The sequence below is a fragment of the Myxocyprinus asiaticus genome, chromosome 12, assembly GCF_019703515.2.
Source record: "Myxocyprinus asiaticus isolate MX2 ecotype Aquarium Trade chromosome 12, UBuf_Myxa_2, whole genome shotgun sequence".
In the NCBI taxonomy this organism is placed as follows: domain Eukaryota; kingdom Metazoa; phylum Chordata; class Actinopteri; order Cypriniformes; family Catostomidae; genus Myxocyprinus; species Myxocyprinus asiaticus.
The window spans coordinates 20839327-20858396 of NC_059355.1; the positions used below are offsets into that span (position 1 = coordinate 20839327).

At 37.7% G+C, this 19070-nt stretch overlaps 1 pseudogene; it reads right to left on the reverse strand.

Annotated features, from left to right (window-relative positions):
- Positions 1-2996: 2996 nt before the first annotated feature.
- On the reverse strand, positions 2997-18969 carry LOC127449043 (ADP-ribosylation factor-binding protein GGA3-like; annotated as a pseudogene).
- Positions 18970-19070: the final 101 nt, after the last annotated feature.

The following is a 19070-nucleotide window of genomic DNA, read 5'->3' on the forward strand; positions in this document are numbered from 1 at the left end:
CGTAGATAGCACTGATCTTTCAGCGCTATATCTTTGAATATTTTCTCTAACACCGAACACGCCTCATTCAGTGCCCTTTCGCGCTGCGCACGCGTTGCCTCTCTCCACCGGCCTGCGACATGAGGCACCGCATAGCAGAGCTGCAGACGCGGTTATTTAAACGAGAACCGTAACGGAGAAATACAGTGAGCAGCAACTTAGACGGGTGGCAGAGCTAAGGACTGATTTAACAGAGTACTCGCCCATATGGGTTGGTGTTTTTACATGTTATAGCTGATGATGGCATTGATAGTAGTAGCTAGCTAACGTTAGGAGGTTTAGCAAACGTAACGTCAACATTGCTAGCGTTAAATCTTTCACCTCTGTTGTGAATAAAATCCCGTTGCCGTTTTCGCACTTGACTAAGGCTAGCTAGCAAGCTACATGAAGAGTGTCAACTCCAATAATGTTGATTCTCATCTGTTATCATATGTTAATATAATGAGCTGTTTAGTTCATTATTTTTATATATATTTTAAGTTTCAGTTAAAAAGAAATTCTGCTAGGAGTTCCCTCCACTTGATTAAAAAAAAAAAAAATTGTTTTCTAGTATTTTTCAAAAGATAAGTGAAATGTTCTGTTTTGCAGTATTTCATTAAACATGTTCATAAGCATTTAAAGGACGTTTTGTGTTGGAGTTTGTGTTTTTGGATTCTTATTTTTACTGCAAATGTATATCGGGCCCAAATATCGGTCTTCTTGATTAATAATAATAGTTATCGGCCCTGAAAAAACAAAACAAAACAACGGTCTATCCTAAGTGGATACACAACAGCCTGTTTTTATTGAACAGAATTTCCAACACACTGACCGCTACATATGGACAAACTCAGCAAAAAAAGAAACATCCTCTCACTTACTACTGTTTTTATTTTCAGCAAATTTAACATGTAAATATTTGTATGAACATAAAAATATTCAACAACTAAAACATAAACTGAACAAGTTTCACAGACATGTGACTAAAAGAAATGGAATAATGTGTCCCTGAACAAAGGGAGGGTCAAAATCAAAAGTAACAGTCAGTATCTGGTGTGGCCACCAGCTGCATTAATTACTGCAGTGCATCTCGTCCTCATGGACTGCACCAGATTTGCCAGTTCTTGCTGTGAGATATCACCCCACTCTTCCACCAAGGCACTTGCAAGTTCCCGGACATTTCTGGGGGGAATGGCCGTAGCCCTCATCCTCTGATCCAACAGGTCCCAGACGTGCTCAATGGGATTGAGATCTGGGTTCTTCGCTGGCCATGGCAGAACACTGACATTCCTGTCTTGTAGGAAATCACGCTCAGAACGAGCAGTATGGCTGGTGGCATTGTCATGCTGGAGGGTCATGTCAGGATGAGCCTGCAGGAAGGATACCACATGAGGGAGGAGGATGTCTTCCCTGTAACATACAGCGTTGAGATTGCCTGCAACGACAACAAGCTCAGTCCGATGATGCTGTGACACACCGCCCCAGACCATGATGGACCCTCTACCTCCAAATCAATCCTGCTCCAGAGTACAGGCCTCGGTGTAACGCTCATTCCTTCGACGATAAACGCGAGTCCGACCATCACCCCTGGCGAGACAAAACCGTGACTCGTCAGTGAAGAGCACTTTTTGCCAATCCTGTCTGGTCCAGCGAAGGTGGGTTTGTGCCCATAGACGACGTTGTTGCCGGTGATGTCTGGCAAGGACCTGCCTTACAACAGGCCTACAAGCCCTCAGTCCAGCGTCTCTCAGCCTATTGCGGACAGTCTGAGCACTGATGGAGATTGTTCCTGGTGTAACTCAGGCAGTTGTTGTTGCCATCCTGTACCTGTCTTGCAGGTGTGATATTCGGATGTACCAATCCTGTGCAGGTGTTGTTACACGTGGTCTGCCACCGCAAGGACGATCAGCTGTCCTTCCTGTCTCCCTGTAGCGCTGTCTTAGGCGTCTCACAGTACAGGCATTGCAATTTATTGCCCTGGCCATATCTGCAGTCCTCATCCCTCCTTGCAGCATGCCTAAGGCATGTTCACGCAGATGAGCAGGGACCCTGGGCATCTTTCTTTTGGTATTTTTCAGAGTGAGTAGAAAGGTCTCTTTAGTGTCCTAAGTTTTTATAACTGTGACCTTAATTGCCTACCATCTGTAAACTGTTAGTGTCTTAAAGACCGTTCCACAGGTGCATGATCATTAATTATGGTTTATTGAACAAGCATGGAAAACATCGTTTAAACCCTTTACAAGAAAGACCTGTAAAATTATTTGGATTTTTACAAAATCATCTTTAAAATACAGTGTCCTGAAAAAGGGATGTTTCTTTTTTTGCTGAGTTTGTGTTCTACAGCAAGCCTAGAGTGGATAAATACATAATTACACACTTTCACAAGGTAAAGTTACTCCATGAATCGCCTTAACTACTTTAAACTATGAGTAGCTTATCAGCGACAGGTGAAGATAACATGTTACTCGAGGTTAATAGGTGTTTTAGTTGGAGTTTTTCCCAACGACTGCGTAAGTCCAGCCGCATTCCACAGCTCTGTTGTGGGAACATTTTGGCTTTAAGCCGAAAGAGAGAGGAGAGCCCATTAACGTGAACGAGCTGGTATGTCGACTTTGTTTAAAAACAGCGGCAACGAAAAATGCCAATACAACTAACATAAAGGCTCATCTGAAACATAACCGTCCCATCCTGTTCTACTTGTTACGTATATCTAACTTATAGCTAATATGTTGTTACTTTGCACTTTTTGTTAACAAATGTCCTAACTATTGAGAAACTGGATTGGCAGTATATTGCCTGTTAAAGAATGAATGACTCTCTATATCCCCGTGCCAAATGTTTAATATTTAGTGTAATTTTTGTTAATGAAGTCCAAGAGTCCATTTTATTTATCATTTTGGTTGTGTGGTTTTATGTTTTATTTATTTAGAATATTTAAAAAAAAAAAAATTTGACATTCCAATCCCAATGTCTGAATATTCTTAAGAATTAAAAGTCCATTGCTCTTTGAAAGGGTGTACTTGATTATGCTATTGTATTATAATTATATCAGTGCATAAAATGGTCTTAAAATGACAATAATATCACATCACAATTATTTCTGGGAAAATATATTGTCCAATAAAAGTAGTTATCGTGACAGGCCTAGCTGCTGTTTCTTGCACCAATGATCATATGCAAAAAAATAAAATTAAATTACTTTAGAGAATTGTCAAAACAAAATTTATTTGTCTTTAAAACAGTTTTACATCATGTAAAATTGTAGATTCCATACAGTCAAAAGAGCAGTATCCTGGGATTGTGGAACTCCTTCTCTCAGTAGGTGGACATATCCAGCACTACAAAACAATACTGAAGTGCTTAGTGTAAGAGGAAAAAAGGCCACACAATAGGATTTCAAAAGGCTTACAGAAATTTTGTTAGACCACACCCCAATAAAATGATACAGTCATTTAGTATTATAATAATGGCTTTTCAGTCATTCCAGAACAAACGAACAGTCCAACAAAGCACTGTGTATGAGTGATTCCTTCCAGCTTTGAAAAAAGGAAAGAGAAATGTTTCTCTCATGTCAAAGTATGGTTTTAACCATATTTACTTTTTTTTTTTCTCTACACTTTCCTGTGATCTGCGGATTTACTATCAAACAATGTAAAATGACAAGCTTTAGACCAGTGTAAAAGGCCAGCCATGTCAAGCATCAATAAACTGAGTGATAAATAGGCATGAAATAAATACCACATAAAACTCAAAGCCAACATATTCAATCAAATTCAAAGCAAAAAACATGTCGGTATATATGCAGTGTTAGAAACAAGAGAGCTGTCACATCAAGGAAAAAATTTGAAAAAAAAAAAGAAAAACATATCTTCCATGAGACATCCAGTGCTATGACATTACCCTCCACTGCTTCTCGGGATGGGGTATGACCTTAATCAACCAGTATTGAAAGACACCAAATAAAACACTTTCAGGCAACACATTTTTGTTGGTTACAGTGGTACTTAATGAAAAAGACCATCACATTGAGACATTTGTAGGATTATTTAGAGATTGGAATTTTTAACAATAACATCCAGTATGTCACTGGTAGAGTCCTGGACAAAAGTTGTCTTTTGAGACACTATTTAAGGTTCATCCATGCACTTTCACACCATCAACATCCACTTCTTTAAGCTCTCTCTGTCATGAGCAATAATGCTTTGCTTCTGGGCTACACAGCTATAAATGACCCCATCTTTCTACTGGAGGGAACTTGTCTATTCCTCCAGTCTCTGTGACCTGTCGATCTCCCAGGACGAATATCAACTGGTATCTCATCCTCACCTTCTCCTGCAAAACATACATAAACAATCAAGATGAATTGCCTTACTTTACTGCCACTACTGAAACACTCACTGTCATCTAACTCGTGCCAAATACTGCCGGGCTTTGCATTTTATCTCAACACCAATCAAAAGAGATCAAAATAATACACTGATATTGAGTTTCTTTTAATAAACTTTCCCTAATGCTGAGGTTGGTGTGTATGTGTAACTTCTTTACCTTCAGTGGGTTAGCCAGCAGCATGATCTGAGTAATGAAGCTGGGGGGCATGAGAGGGTTAAAGGAAGTCATTTCAGTCCCAGACGAAGGCTGCAGCTTCACTCTCATAGTCTGTCAATCATAGTCAATGGGGCAAGTATACAAAAACAATAAATTATACAATTTCAATCAGAGGTGAATTCAATGGTAAACACCTGCAAACCAAAAGCACTTCACATCTGCAAAATCTATAACAAAAGTATAGCTGAACAAAATTAGACATCCATTGAAATGATAAAAAACAGAACACATTTCATGCCTCTCACCTTTGGCACAGCTACTTGCAGCATTAAGTTCCTCACCAGCAGTGTTGCTGTGTTCAACATGGACACCACAATCACCAGAACATCAGGGCGACCAGGTGGGTGGTCAGTAGAAAAGTGCAAGAGCACACGAATACCGTCCTTATCATAGGCTGTCACTGGACACTCCTTACCTGAAAAAACATTAAGGAAAAAGTGCATATTACATAGTACTAAGTCAAACCTTCCGAGAGATTTGTCCATAGGTAGATACAAGCACTGTTAAATGTTGATTGTTTTTATATATTACAATATTAAAAACCTTAATTTTAGTGATCGACTAAGTTTCTTTTCTTTTTTTTTTTTAATTAGGCTACTATTTGGCAATGTTTTACATTTCCAGCAGTAGCCAACAAATGCATCTGTTTGGCCAATTATCTAAAGTGTATCAGTTCTAAAATCTATAGACAGCACTGTCAATGTATAAGGCAGATTTAATGTTTACAACTATTTTGGCATGCAGCTGCATTTTAGTCAATCTTTAGTCATGTTATTTGCAATCATTATATATACACAGTATAATGTGCGTTAAATTGGCCATTGATCACTGTGCTCTCTAGATATTGGCACTGACCATTTGAAAACCCATACTGGTGAACCACAACTTTAGCTATTTAACAGTTTAAAGGAATAGTTCACCCCAAAATGAAAATTCTCACCATTTACTCACCCTCATTTTAAACCAGATGTGTATGACTTTCTTCTGTTGAACACAAACAATGATTTTTAAAGAACATCTCAGCTCGGCTTTTGGTCCATACAGTGCAAGTGAAAAGTGACCAAAACTTTGAAGCTCCAAAAAGCACATAATGACAGCATAAAAGTAATCCATATGACTCCAGTGGTTTAATCCATGTCTTCAGAAGCGATATGAAAGGTGTGGGTGAGAAACAGATCAATATTTAAGTCCTTTTGTACTATAAATTCTCCTCCCTGCCCAGTATGTGTCGATATGCATGAAGAATGTGAAAGTGGAGATTTATAGTACAAAAGGACTTAAATTTTCATCTGTTTCTCACCCACACCTATCATATCACTTCAGAAGACACCGAGTTAACCATTGGAGTCATATGAATTACTTCTATGCTGCCTTTGTGATTTCTGGAGCTTCAAAATTCTGGTCACTTGCCTTCAATAGACATACAGAGCTGAGATATTTCTCTAAAAATCTTCATCTGTGTTCAGCAGAAGAAAAAGTCATACACACCTGGGATATCATGAGGGTGAGTAAATGATTGGGAACTATTCCTTTAATCTTACATAGATGTCATTTAATCCATTTGGACACCACCTTTTGTGTTTGTTTTGTATTTAACGTTTTCATAATTAACACTACGTATTCACAATCTTACAAAATAATATTATAATATACCACTGTAATACAAAGGCAAGCATTTTAGGTGGAATAACTGCTGTTCTCTCATATCTGAATAAAGAGGAACCTTTTATCCCAAATTAACAGCATTCACAATTCTTTAATGGTCTCAAGTGGGACATAGACACTGGTTAGGGAGATGTCCAGGCCTGAGGCTGAGGGTGTCTGACTCATGGGTATTGTAGGCGAAAGGGACCTGAAGAGAGGGCTGTCTGGAGTGAAGATCTGAGGTTTGGCAGAGGTTACAGCAGAAGGCACTGGTGCTTTGCCAGCAGGCAAACTGAATGTGGTTAATGCAGTATGGATGTTCCCTTCACCTACTCAAGTTCTCTGCTGCCCAGGCTTGAATAACTGGACTGACTGCTACACATAAAGCAACAAAATACCCTATTGTGTTAAAAAGAAAAGACACAGCACAACTCAAATACCAGATCTTTGATCATAATTTAAGGCTACAGCACCGTCCCATATGTGAATGCTATTATTGAACAGTCTGATCTGTAATCAATGGATGTTTACAGGTGAAATCTTTCTTCTAAAGCAAACAGTAACATTTCTCAGTTAAGCACTGTCATAATGATTGTGAAAGCAATGCATGCCAACAGGGCATACCTCTCAGCCTAAATAGAACTTTCATCTATTTATCTGTTGCACTTTACACAAACAAAACAAACAAGTTTGTGTATTTGAGCAGCATATTTATATGTACCATAAATCTGTATTTATATCTCTTGTCTTTTTATATAACTTTGTACAGGTGTAAATAGCGATTTTGGTGGAAAACCCTAATATCTTGTGGTGATTCTAGGCCTAGGCGAGATAATGATTTTTCATGTCATTTTATAAACGGCACTCAAGAACCCTTGTACTATATACATACAATTTGCTAGGAAACACACACAAAAAACAAAATGATTGATCAATCAAAATTAAACACACACATTAGGGCTGCAAAATATATCGCATTTATTACACAGGTCTCTGGAATACTCGACTCTGATTGGTCAATGTCGCCATATAGCAGTCTGATATTTCTGAATTAAGGCATCATTACATAGCAGAGTTAAGCCTGCTTAAAATTCTGTGTAAAGATGCAAAAGCCAGACTAAATGAAGCCTGCTCTGACCCACCTCAGCCCCTAGTATCAAAGGCATTTCTGATGCTGCTTAAATTCAGTGTAAATGAAATACAGCATCAGAGCAGCCTTAAACTTTGTTGCTGTTATGGTAGAGCATATATTTCAAAATTTTGTTTCATATTTAAAAGTATAACTTCATATTTTCATTTCTGTTTTCATAATTTTATATTTAAAACATTAATCTCATAACATAATTTATGCAGTTGTTCTTGCTGTGTAAATGCATTTATGCAACTGCTGAGCAGCATTGAACAGTCTATGTAAATGCACCTAAATGCCACTTTAGGTGCAGTTTCTGTGCCACCTTTGCAGAGTACATATGGCTTAACAAACGCACATCCAGGGATTAAGTCATATCAGACCAGTCATCCAGGTATTGCAAGTCGTCTTTCCTACATCTCGGATTACTGTGCAATCACTGTAAACAAGCTAATAAAATAATTTAAACTCAGATCAGTTTCATGTCCATTTATTTATTTATTTGGCAAATATTCTTGTAATAAGCTGGATAATGAGCAGTCAGATGGTCATTATTTACAAAATAAACAAAACTCTGACGCAAAACGGAGGTGGAATTCAGCTGTTCAGTGATTTATTTATTTTCATACAATTACATTATTTCAAAACAAATCAATATTTTATGTCCATTTATTTATTTATTTGGTTAGTAGCCGGATAATGTATAGTCAGCTGGTTGTTACTGCAAAATATTCAAAGACATGCAAAGCGGATTACTTATCCAAAAATATCACAAGTGCTTGCAATAACGGAAAGATTTTAATACTTTAAAAAGTATTGTTTATGGCGGCGCGGATAAAGTGGGCATGCGATTGTCACTTAGTGTGTGTGACTGCAGTGTGCATGGGTGCCGATCCCATAAATGCTCTGGGGCTCAAGCACCCACAGGAAAGCACGAGATATTGCCAATTAGTTTTCTCCATGTCATTTCAACATTAACAAATTGGACGATTACATGAGAGATGACATATTTCAGTAAGTTGTACTGTGTCTTTCAAAATACCCTCTAATGTTCAGTCATGTTTTTTTCATGCTGTAAGTCAGAGAGAGAGAGCGTTGTACCTTGCTTCATTTAAATGGGCAGCTATTAAGTTATTATGAGCACACAGCATCAAAACAAAAACAATTTGTTTGAATTTCGTGATAAAACTGACAAACTAAAATCTGAGATGAAAATAGTTTTTCTCCAAAAACTACTTCCGAATGATGGAGCGCGTCCCGTTTGTGGATTTGTAGCTAATGATAAAACCATAAACTGTGTATTATACATAAGTCAATATTTGGAACAAAAGACAACTATGTTTGTGATATCTGGGTTAGATAATTATTTTTTTCAATAAACAGTATATTTGTGCAGTCAGTGTTTAGATGTTCTGAGCAATGTTCTGAGCATTTCGATGATGTCATCATAGGATTATCACGTAACATTTGTCCTACATAACATGCAGCCTTAACACGCATATAAATAAATACACAAGTAATACTAAAATATTGTTAAGGATGTGTTGGTCTAGTGGTACGTGCCTTGTGGTGGTCCAGGGTTTAATAACTCATCCAGATACACAACTTTATGAAACCAAGCAAAACTGGTACTGCATAAGAGTGAATGTACATCAGAAACTGAGATGCATTTTATTTTGTGATTTCATTGGAACAGAGAGCAGGCTGTGAAGCAAGGTGGAGCATGTGTCTACTTTGTGCTGGGGAACAGAAAAGATGCCGTTCTGGAAGTTTCCAGTCCAATTTAATTTAAGCTTCCTGATGCATGTTGTTTTCATTTTAGACTACCGGCATTTCGATTTAAATCTAGTTTTGTGCTATATTTATTTATATTGTTTGTATGACCTGTTAGTCTTGTCCAGGTCCAGCATGGCAAGGTCTTTACAGCTCTGCAGAAAGGACGGCAAGGCTGTCTGCTCAGCATTTGGAAGGGAGCTTTCGGTTCCAGTAACTATGGACGATTTAGATGCAGGTGGTGCTGTTGAGATGTGAGGATTTACAGGAGCAGAGCTGTAGGAAAGATTGATCACTGGTTGAGAAGTCTGTAATTTAAAAAAGCACCATTAGTTTTATAGACAGATATCAAACAGCATATCATTTAGACTTTATAGGCTCAAATTCAAATTTTCAAATTCAACATTCAAAACTGACCCTATATACTTTTTAAATGCACATTCCTAATGCACATGCTATTCAAAAAAGTTTTTTGTTGAGTACATCAAGAAAATACATCACATTAGACTAGTAAAATGGGTTGCAAACACCTTTCCTGTAGACTTGTAAACTTACTTTGTAAGAAACCCACTGCTTGCTTTGATCTTTTATATTCTTTTCTGCTGATTTGTTCAAGGTTGTGTCTAGATTACCAAGGCCTGAAATGTAAAATAGTAAAAAAAAAAAAAAAAAAAAAAATGGAAGAATAAAGTCTTGATGGATGTCTGATATTTAATCCATTTAAATACACTATGTTCCTATTGTTCATGGAATATTTATCATACATCAAAAAATACTTTAAAGACATTTCACCTAATGAACCAAGTTCCTCATCTAACAGAGAGAGACTACTGGGAAGCTGACTTGGTGGGGAACGGTAATGACTGTCAATCTCACTGATTTGGAAACCTGATGACCCAGAGGATGTATTGGAGGAGGAAGGCAGAGTTCCAACTAAAGGTGTAAGTGTGAGTAGTTCAGCTGGTATGAAATCGGTGTGCTGAGGTGGGGACAAAACTTGCTTGAGGGGTAAAGGAGTCAGACTCCCAGAGTCTACATCAGCCAAATCAATCAAAATCTCTGAAGAACTTCCATCATTGGTGCCTGAACCAAAGGAATATATAGAATGCATTGCATTTTCAGGCCAGTAGTTTTGTAAACCAGCAAAGATGTTTCTCTTTGAATATTTCAGATTATACAATTTTTAATAGTGGCCAACCAATAAGGGTTTTTCAAAGGCTTATGCCGACATCTGGAGAGTATGGTGGCCAACATATACCACATAATTTAATGACAGTAAATGGTATAAGAACAATGTTGCTAAATAAAAATATATTTTTATAATAGTTAGTCAAAAATTTACTCAAAAATTCACATTACTTAAATAAAAAATAAACCAGTAAAATATAAGATTTAAGTGTGTTTTAGATAGCATCTTCTATATTCAGGAAAAGATAATGACCGATTTATTGGCTTTATCGATAAAGTGGGCAACCACTACTTTTTATATTTAAGTACAATAATTCAGACATATTATAAATACGTTCTGAAGCTGTTAATCCAGGTGTGTCAGTGGTGATGGTCTGTCCTTCAACAATCTTTTTATAAGAGTTGACGATTTGTGAGAGATCATCGCTAGCGTGCAAAATATCACCTGCTCCAAAGGAGACCACGTGTTACATGTGAACAAAAGGAAGTTGTTTCTTCTAATATACTGTCACAAGCTCTAAAAAAAAATGTCATTATTATTTTATAAAAATGTGTATTACCTAAGGCACTTTCATCATCCTCTATCTCTGTTGCAAATTTGAAGACAGCAGTTCTAAGCGTTTCACAGTCATTATAAAGAACCTAATAACAAAGCACAAGTATGCTGTACATGGTCAGTTACATTTAAATAGAGTGCAATGTTAGGTAGGACAAGTGACCAAACACTCAGCGACTCACCTTCTTAAGTTCTTTGTCTGCTTGGGTTGACTCATCTTTTTTAAAATTATTTAGCATCTCGTTAAGGAGCTTCACACTGTTTTTCACCTCCTCCAGGGTGCTGGCATGCTGAAATGCTTTCTGCTGTATAGCCTCATCCTGAAAGAAAAATGTATTATTGCATGCACAGCTCTCATGGTGGGAGTAAACAAAAATATTTGCTGGCCAATATATTAAACCTCACTTAAAACATTTGTATCAGACAATCCAAGCCCCTCACCTCTTTGACCATGCTCTTGACAATGCGATTGGCTTCTTGCAGATCCTCTGGCTTTTTACTCTTAAGAAGTTCTGCAAGATGCTGCAAAGACAAAGTTTTACAATTTACAAAACAATATTGGCTTTCATATAATATATTAAATATTGCCCCCCTATAGCTCTAACTTTATAACTCATTTCCACACCTTTCTCTTCTCCTCATTGTCAAACACTGGATTTTTGGGCTTCGGTGAGGGAACCAGGGTCTTGTCCACAGGAACTTCTGGGTCTACTGTTACAATACCTGACGAAGTATGTGGCACATGACAAATTAAACAAGACAAGCAAATTTAAAGCTTATACAGTTGAGGGCATAAGTTTGCATTATTCTTCTAGAATCGACAAGATGTTTATTATCTGAAAAATAAGAGGACATTTTTTTTTAAATGCATTTTGCTTTTTTTTAAAAAATATTTAGTACTGTCCTGATGCGTCGGGGGCCTGGGAAGCTCAGTGGTAAAATACGCTGGCTACCACCCCTGGAGTTCGCTAGCTCGCTAGTTCAAATCCTAGGGCATGCTGAGTGACTCCAGCCAGGTCTCCTAAGCAACCGAATTGGCCCTGTTGCTAGGGAGGGTAGAGTCACATGGGGTAAACTCCTCGTGGTCACTATAATGTGGTTCATTCTCGGTGGGGCGCTTGGTGAGTTGAGCGTGGTTGCCGCGGTGGATGGCGTGAAGCCTCCACACGCACTATGTCTCCGTGGCAACGTGCTCAACAAGCCACCTGATAAGATGCGTGGGTTGACGGTCTCAGACATGGAGGATTCGTCTTCCGCCACCCGGACTGAGGTGAATCACTATGACCACGAGGACATAAAAGCACATTGGGAATTGGGCATTCCAAATTGGGAGAAAAAAATAAAAAAAGTACTGTCCTGATGAAGCTATTTGACATAACAGCTATTTACATACAATGTATTCATTTGACGTGACAAAGCAGTAATAGAATTTGACAAAGTATGTCTCAATTAAAACAACTGCATGTTTCCTTGAAGTGTTTCTCAATTATATAAACATAATCGCTTTGTTTTTTTTTTGTTTTTTAAGTTGGACCCTATGAAATAAATTTTACTTATTTGTTCTACATTTTGCACTCCCTTCCCTCCACCAACAATTCTGTTCAGTTGCATGTTTTAAAGTTTAATTCAATTTAATTATCAAAATGGTGTCTAATCAAATGAATTACTAAAAATGTAAATAAAATGAAAATAGAACAATTACTTTCCAACATTCAATTATTTTTCTTTTAATCGAATGAAGTGTTTTAGTAAAGATCCTCACAGTAAAACACAACATTGTGAAATATTGCTCAAATAAAATAATTATTATTATTATTACAGTAAATATTACAATATACTTTACAATAGCAATATATTTCTGTCACGATTTCTTCAATTTCATACAGGTGCATCTCAATAAATTAGAATGTCGTGGAAAAGTTCATTTATTTTAGTAATTCAACTCAAATTGTGAAACTCATGTATTAAATAAATTCAATGCACACAGACTGAAGTAGTTTAAGTCTTTGGTTCTTTTAATTGTGATGATTTTGGCTCACATTTAACAAAAACCCACCAATTCACTATCTCAAAAAATTAGAATATGGTGACATGCCAATCAGCTAATCAACTCAACACCTGCAAAGATTTCCTGAGCCTTCAAAATGGTCTCTCAGTTTGGTTCACTAGGCTACACAGTCATGGGGAAGACTGCTAATCTGACAGTTGTCCAGAAGACAATCATTGACACCCTTCACAAGGAGGGTAAGCCACAAACATTCATTGCCAAAGAAGCTGGCTGTTCACAGATTGCTGTATCCAAGCATGTTAACAGAAAGTTGAGTGGAAGGGAAAAGTGTGGAAGAAAAAGATGCACAACCAACCGAGAGAACCGCAGCCTTATGAGGATTGTCAAGCAAAATCGATTCAAGAATTTAGGTGAAATTCACAAGGAATGGACTGAGGCTGGGGTCAAGGCATCAAGAGCCCCCACACATAGACGTGTCAAGGAATTTGGCTACAGTTGTCGTATTCCTCTTGTTAAGCCATTCCTGAACCACAGACAATGTCAGGGTCGTCTTACCTGGGCTAAGGAGAAGAAGAACTGGACTGTTGCCCAGTGGTCCAAAGTCCTCTTTTCAGATGAGAGCAAGTTTTGTATTTCATTTGGAAACCAAGGTCCTAGAGTCTGGAGGAAGGGTGGAGAAGCTCATAGCCCAAGTTGCTTGAAGTCCAGTGTTAAGTTTCCACAGTCTGTGATGATTTGGGGTGCAATGTCATATGCTGGTGTTGGTCCATTGTGTTTTTTGAAAACCAAAGTCACTGCACCTGTTTACCAAGAAATTTTGGAGCACTTCATGCTTCCTTCTGCTGACCAGCTTTTTAAAGATGCTGATTTCATTTTCCAGCAGAATTTGGCACCTGCCCACACTGCCAAAAGCACCAAAAGTTGGTTAAATGATCATGGTGTTGGTGTGCTTGACTGGCCAGCAAACTCACCAGACCTGAACCCCATAGATAATCTATGGGGTATTGTCTAGAGGAAAATGAGAAACAAGAGACCAGAAAATGCAGATGAGCTGAAGGCCACTGTCAAAGAAACCTGGGCTTCCATACCACCTCGGCAGTGCCACAAACTGATCACCTCCATGCCACGCCAAACTGAGGCAGTAATTAAAGCAAAAGGAGCCCCTACCAAGTATTGAGTACATATACAGTAAATTAACATACTTTCCAGAAGGCCAACAATTCACTAAAAATGTTTTTTTTTATTGGTCTTATGATGTATTCTAATTTGTTGAGATAGTGAATTGGTGGGTTTTTGTTAAATGTGAGCCAAAATCATCACAATTAAAAGAACCAAAGACTTAAACTACTTCAGTCTGTGTGCATTGAATTTATTTAATACACGAGTTTCACAATTTGAGTTGAATTACTGAAATAAATGAACTTTTCCACGACATTCTAATTTATTGAGATGCACCTGTATATCCAGCTTTTATTTTGAATCCAGCTTTTATTTTGATATGAAAGATTTTCCATTTCTGTGTTGTTGACGGTAGTTTTACACCACTTCAAAGACGTTGCTTATATGGCCCAGTGTGATTATTAAAGTGCAAAATGTTGCAAATTATTTATATAAATAGACAGTCTGCAGGCGTTGCACACCTCGCAGTGAATGTGCGCTCTCTTCTGTCATCTCCTACAATAAGCACAACACGCGATGCTCATTAAATGTGATGTTATAGGCATATGAACAGCTTCAAACATTCCCTTTGAAGCATGTAGCACATGCAGACTCTATATTAAATTACTGAATGCAGTTTAATAATCACACTAGGATATGTAACAGCACACACTCATATAAGAGTGTGAGCATTTGGAAGCAGTCATGTGTCAGTCAGTGCGCGGGGAATGAACTGAGTCCTGCAGAAACACTAGTATCATTCCATCTTTTTTTATTTTAGTATCGACTTGGTACCGAAGTACCAGTACTTTTGATATCCCTGGTCCATACTTTGTCCTGAGCAGTGAAGCTGCCTGCTGTATTTAAGAAAAATCCTCCACGTACTGCACATTCTTTGGTTTCCCACCATATTCTATGATGCTGACATTCTGCTTTGACAATTAGGACAACTGAGGGACTCATACACAACTATTACAAAAGGCTGAAAACATTCATTGTGCTCAAGAAGGTAACACACTATATTAAGAACCAAGCCAAGGGGATGTAAATCTTTTAACAGGATGATTTGCGTTAGTTGTTGTTATTTTGTCTTGTGGGATATATTAAAATATCTAAATATAAAAATCTGATCTTTTATGGTGTTATATTTTTAAAAATTCTGCAAGGGGTGTTTAAACTTAAGAGGGTAAAGGGGTATGCAAACTTATGACCTCAGCTGTATGTTGGAATAAATACCTTGCTTCTTTAGCATTTGATAGGCCTCTGTGATCTTTGCCTCATCTGGTAAAGCAACAGACCAGCTGTGGAACAACTCTATTACTTTAGTCTTCACTCGTTCAGATACTCTGTCAGCCAAATACTATAGTAAAAATGCATAAGAGAGATTACATGAAGTAGGCTATATGTATTATTTTGCAGATAATAAAAACATTTAATGTCTCGATTTTACTGTATAAACTTACCTTAGGTGAAATTACTTTGATGAGTTCATTTAAAAATCGAAACTTTCCAACTTCATTATGAAACCTTCTCCTACAGTTCTTCATGCAAGCTTCTAAAACTTGCAACATCATTAGGGCAAGTTTAGATGGCCACTAAATGTCCCAGCCAAGATCACAGGTTTAACATAATAATATTAAAGAAGGAGATAAACTCACAGTTAGTGCCTGTAATGACTCCCAGTCTTGTGGTGACTGGATTTTATGTGCTAATAATCAGACCGATATCTGTGGGCTGCAAGATAAAAACACAAATTCTCTCATTTCAGTGATTCTTGAAGAGAAGCATAAACTTAACACATTGCCCTGATGTTCAGGATGCCAGTTTCTTGCAGCAGCTGTACAATGTAAACTTACCCCTCAAGTTCCTTACTGATTTGGTCACAGAACCCACTTATGTATTCCCACTCCTCTTGTCTGTTGGAAGGATTGGTGGCTTTGTCTAAGAAGAAAATCAATATCAACAAATTAATATCACTGTTTTCAACTGAAAACTATTCAAGCCTAGTACTAATTAACAGCTGTTACTTATCTAATTTTGCCAAAATGTCAAATTAACAAAGTATGTAATATATTAAGTAAATTGTGCAACATGCCGCTAAAGTTTGTGGCAGAATGACTGGTTAGCTACTATTAAGGTGGACTCAGTAATTTTGATCATCTTAGACTTAGGATGCAGGACCTAGGGGTATGGATGCAGCATCATTCAATCATCATTCATTACTGATGCCATTTTAGAAATTCACTATTCACAGTCATGATTCATTTAATCCCTGAGTGAAAATGAAATTTGGTCAAATACATGCTATTTTCTCTGTGTAAAAATTTCCAAAAAGCATCAAATAATTCCTGATACACAATATAAATAATAAATAAATGATAAATGTATATGACTGAAAAGGCAAGTGAGCTGCATTTAGAAAAATGAATAAAACCATCATTCACTACTGAAACTTTACTCTTGTCTGCCAGAATGAATGTTTACATCTCCCAACTCTGGTATTAAAATGATGTGCCCTTCAAACGGGAAAGTTGGAATTCCACATGATACCCATGCTTCTAAGTTGGGATGTTGGAAGGGGTGTATTGACTGAAAGAAAAACAGAAGCTATGATTTTGCTAAATTATTTAAACTTTTGTACTTTTTTTTCCAAAAATATTAATGTTATTTATGACAGTCAAATAATGACTCGCACCTCACAGTTTGTTTTAAGCAAATTAATTAATAATTTGTGAGATACCATGCATTCACATACTGTATGTTGTGTATAAGCTAAGTGATGCAGGTTTATTCACTGATACAACTGAAAAGGGGCTTTTGCTGTCATTCACTGAGTTTCTGTTTAAGTTTGGCTTCTTCTGTATTTTGTTTCCCACCTGAATGCGTTACATAATGTAGTAATGATGAATGCCCAACTCGAAGGTACAAGCTTCCCTTGTAATTACCACTTGAGGGGGTGTTCATGTGCAACTTCCGAGTATGAAACTAGTATTTCCAATAGCATGTGAAGGCAGCGTTCGCAATGTGATCCGAACATGGCAGCCCCCTTGATGAGACCCTCTCCACGTAGAATAAAACTACTTTTATAAGGTTACTAATCAGACTGGCATCTTCATCTCAAGTGAGTGGTCATGATATTATACATATGTCTCAAAATTGCTAATTCATTTCTTCAGAAGTAAATTTTTTTAAATGAGGAAAACATTACTGACTGCACCTTTAAACAGAAAAGAGGAGAACTGTCTCAGAGCTAATAGTCAAGAAGATTAATAAAGTGAAAACAGCATTTTAAAAACAAGTCAATTTACTTTTTCAGTGCCAACCTCGGGAATGTTCAATGTTTATTTTATGATAATAACTTTTGATTACGCGGATGACAGGAGAGCAAACAACACATTATTGGGTCGGTGTCTCGAAACCTAGCGAGCCGCCATCCTATAAAGCATTTTGGGCATCATAAACGCGTTCGAACGTTTGACCCAAACATGCTGCTGATTTGGAACGTGCCTCTGATGCCAAAAATGCTGACTAGGTAGGTAGCTCACTAGGTTTTGAGACACAGCCTTAGTTGACCAACCTAACCTCCCGTCACTTTTGACACGAAAACAACTGTTTTCAGACACAATCGGGATACGACTTTATGCTAGTGTTAAATGCGTTACAGAGAAAAATCTAAAAATCTATCCAGGTGATATATTAGCATGGCAACTCACTTAGCCACGACTCCAGTGACTCTCCTTCCGTATCCGCCATGATTACTGCTACTGACGTGAGCGCGTAGAGCCTTCGAATAATGTGACAGTCTCGTGGCATTCTGGCTGTGTTTCATTACCAAACGAGCTTTCTGCCAAGACGGCGTTATGTCATCAAAGGCGCATTCCATCGTTCGACACACATATGCTGCTGCTGACTAGCATATTTGACCAATTTAGAGCGTTTTCAGACATGCAGACCGTTTGCTTTGTTCCAAAACAATTGTTACAATGTTGCATTTTCATCTCGGTTCGGTTCGCTTTCACAAGGCAACATTTCAAAACGAACCAAAACCATAGACATATGTCTCTGTCAATAAAAGTCACATGTGAGCAAACTGTCCCCTTATTGGTCACTATGTTTGTTCGCTTTTCCAGGATTAAGCTCATCCATTGATATACAGGTTAAAATTATATGCCTGTAAAAAATGTGTCAACCATTACAAATTTTAGAGAATTTTCGAGAGGTTGCGCTCCAAATACAAATTATCCGCCACTTGGATGAATATGAGTTGTAAAGTTTCCGTCATGGTTATTTTTAACCGTCATTAGTTGCTTATGCATTATTTCTCCATTGAAACGTGCCTGTTCTCACAGATCTCTCTCTCTAGCACGTGCACACAAACAGCAGAGTAAAGCCGCGTAAAAACGCCGTCCTATCCGTGTTCTGCTGCTATCCAAAAGAGAGAAACGATCGTACTAAAATTACCTCAGGAATTATAAAACAGCTTCTAGTTTAAACTATATCTAATATGCTGCTAAAACGGCATTTCCACGTTTTGAAGATGAATTACAATCTACAGATGTCTTCTCCAAAGATCCCTCAGTTATGTTTGTCAGTTGGGTCGATGTGCATTCTCACCACAAGCGAACCGCTCCAGAGTTCGTTTGCAGTCGGTCCAAGACCACCTCGTTCAGTTGGTCTCGACCGATTGTTTTGGTGCGGATCCGAGTACTATTGCAGTGTTCATATATGCCTACAGGAACCGAACCAAGGGAGAAAACGCGCCAGGTTCCGAAACAAATGTTCCAAACCTGCCAGGTGTGAAAACGCCCGTAGACACTTTTTTTTTTTTTTTGTAAGCAGGGGTGCCATATTATCAAATTAATCTGACGTCTAAAGTATATTTATGTGGCGGGTTAAAATACTTTTGATACAATTTAATGAAAAGTAACTTATTAAAAAATAAACAGAGAAAGAGAGTGTCAACAAATGTAAGAAATTGAAAAATAACAGCC